This window comes from Pseudophryne corroboree, chromosome 3, assembly GCF_028390025.1.
Source record: "Pseudophryne corroboree isolate aPseCor3 chromosome 3, aPseCor3.hap2, whole genome shotgun sequence".
In the NCBI taxonomy this organism is placed as follows: Eukaryota; Metazoa; Chordata; class Amphibia; order Anura; family Myobatrachidae; genus Pseudophryne; species Pseudophryne corroboree.
The window spans coordinates 1,355,997-1,358,607 of NC_086446.1; the positions used below are offsets into that span (position 1 = coordinate 1,355,997).

At 60.0% G+C, this 2,611-nt stretch overlaps 1 long non-coding RNA gene across 1 annotated transcript; it reads right to left on the bottom strand.

Annotated features, from left to right (window-relative positions):
- Positions 1 to 1,354: 1,354 nt before the first annotated feature.
- LOC135057461 (uncharacterized) lies at positions 1,355 to 1,814 on the bottom strand. Its single transcript, XR_010244140.1, has 2 exons — positions 1,687 to 1,814; positions 1,355 to 1,600 (listed from the first exon to the last, which is right to left on the bottom strand). It is a non-coding gene; the product is annotated as an uncharacterized LOC135057461 (long non-coding RNA).
- Positions 1,815 to 2,611: the final 797 nt, after the last annotated feature.

Sequence of the window (2,611 nt, forward strand, 5' to 3'; positions counted from 1 at the left end):
GCTCTCGCCGGCTTCCGCAGCCCGGGCTCCCTCCGGCTTCCGCGGCCCGGGCTCCGTACATACAGACAGCAAATGAAATAACGGACGGATGGATGGAAGAGAAGAACAGCCAGGGATCTCGCCGGCTTCCGCAGCCCGGGCTCTCGCCGGCTTCCGCAACCCGGGCTCCAGCCGGCTTCCGCAGCCCGGGCTCCCTCCGGCTTCCGCGGCCCGGGCTCTCTCCGGCTTCCGCGGCCCGGGCTCCCTCCGGCTTCCGCGGCCCGGGCTCCCTCCGGCATCCGCGGCACAGGCTCCGTACATACAGACAGCAAATGAAATAACGGACGGATGGATGGAAGAGAAGAACAGCCAGGGATCTCGCCGGCTTCCGCAACCCGGGCTCCAGCCGGCCTCCGCAGCCCGGGCTCCCTCCGGCTTCCGCGGCCCGGGCTCTCTCCGGCTTCCGCGGCCCGGGCTCTCGCCGGGTGAAGATCAGGCGAGAGTAGGGGTGTCCTCCGCTGGACGGGAAGCCCAGGCCGTGGAGCCGCCGCACGGACCGGGGGTTGACCCGGCCGGGGACGGGCAGGAGGCGAGGCCCGGACTCGCTCCCGTCCAGACGGCCCGAGGCCCCTCCTCCCCTCCCGGTGGACCCGCCCCCGACTATTAAGCCCGGCCAGGGAGTCCACGTCGGCCCCCGGGCGGACCAGGGAAGGACCCCCCTTCCGCGCTCCGCCGCGCTCGGAGGCGCTGACGCGCCGGGCGGACGGGGCGCCTCCGGCCAAGTCCCCGGCCGGGACTTGGCTGGCTGGCGAGTGAGCGAGGGAGGGCGAGGGTTAGGGCCTCGCCTGTCCCCCGCCCCGGGCCAAGTCCCCCGACCGGAGCGGAGCGAGCAGGCCGCCCTAACCCCCCCCCCCCCCCGGTGGCACCGCAGCACCGGAGATTATTCGGGGAATGCTCCACAGCGCTGCTGGGGAAGTGTTTGCTTTAAACACACTCTGCATTGCATACACACCGAAACCCATTCCAGTCTGGTAAACGTGATTCTCTGGGACTTGCGAGAATTGTATGCTGGGTAGTTGAGACATGACTCCCCCATCACCTCCCAGGGTCAGACTCATGGGGACCTCATTTTAGGTCCCCACCATGTCGGAGGTCCCGCCAGTGTTGGTGTGCTGTCTGGCCCTTGTCCCCGTTAGGATATATAAACAAGTGCACAGGACACACGCACACCCACACATACTTGTTTTTCTATCCTCATCGGGACATATGTCTGGAACCTTCCTCATGGGGACCTATTCAGGAATACCGGCCTAATGAGGACACCCCACATAACTGATTTATTTTCGGGTTTAATTAGAGATAGAGGAAACGTGTATTCAGCAGCAGATACATTTTATTCAGGAAAGGTTCTTTCTCATTTCAGCAGTAATTCGGTTCTTAATGTAAAACTTAACCGAGAGCCAGTTCCGAGCCTTCAGCGCTTGTCGTTCTGCCCTTAGGCACGCATCACAGTCATTCTTGCCCGGCACCTTGAATGAGCGAATGAACCGAATCATGTGACGTTCAACAGCTTTCACTTCTGCTGGGGTCCACGGATTGCGCTTGGTACCCCTTCTGTCACCTGTGCGGGAGAAGAAAGGTCAGTCACCACGCAACGCCACCACCAGTCATGGACGCATCTCAAATGGAATGGACAGTCACACCCACCTTTAGCTGCACCTCCATCCACCGCCGACACCACGCTGCCAGCTTCTTTTCCCATGTGCCCCATGGGAACCTCAGTATCCTGACTCTCTGGCTCATCCCCAGAGTCATCGCTCACCACCTGGATCGGCTCTGTGGATAGAGAAGGACAGGGAAACCGATCACACCAGCCCACTTAGACAGTCAGTCCCTGGAGCCACACTGTCAAGTGATACCTACCGTTTGGATCAATGGAGATCTCTTCCAGATTGTGGCCCCGGAATTCAGCCATTCTCCCTTGCTCGAGAGCCAGAAACAGCTTGCTCAACTTGGCCAGTTGAAGGGTACCCTCCGGGAGGCGGTAATAATGCCGGTGCACCCGAATATCATGTCCAAGGAAATCAGCAAGCTGATCCATCTCTGTATCGCTCAGGTTGAGGACTCTGGAAAGTGTAGCCACATGCTTCCGTAGGCGGGTGGAAGATAATGCTTCGGGGTGCTTGGCCCCACACTCCCGGGCGTAGAGACGTATGCAGTCGGATCCCCTATAATGGGACATGGCTGTTGGCCTAGCAAACATGTAGATATTGTGTGGGGTCACACCACATTCTGTCCGCTTCTCTATGAGGAGCTCCATCGCTTTCTGCATGCTTGGGGATAGCAGGACAGGGACTTTCCTGCCTCTTTTCCCAGGAATCTCAATACGGGAGAAGTGACGACAGAGTGCCTTCTCCAGCTCTGACAGGGCCTGGGCCACATCACCCTGCAAATCGGCTGTGTGCCGTAAATCGAAGGAGGAGAGCAGCATCTTGGAAACCTCACCTTCTCTCCTGCGGTTGAAGAGAATCAGCTGCGTGAGGGTAACTTTGGCCAACATGGACCACTGCTGTTTGGAAGGGTGGGCGGACAACTCATCGATGTACTCTCGCTGACGGTCAAGGAGGTACAG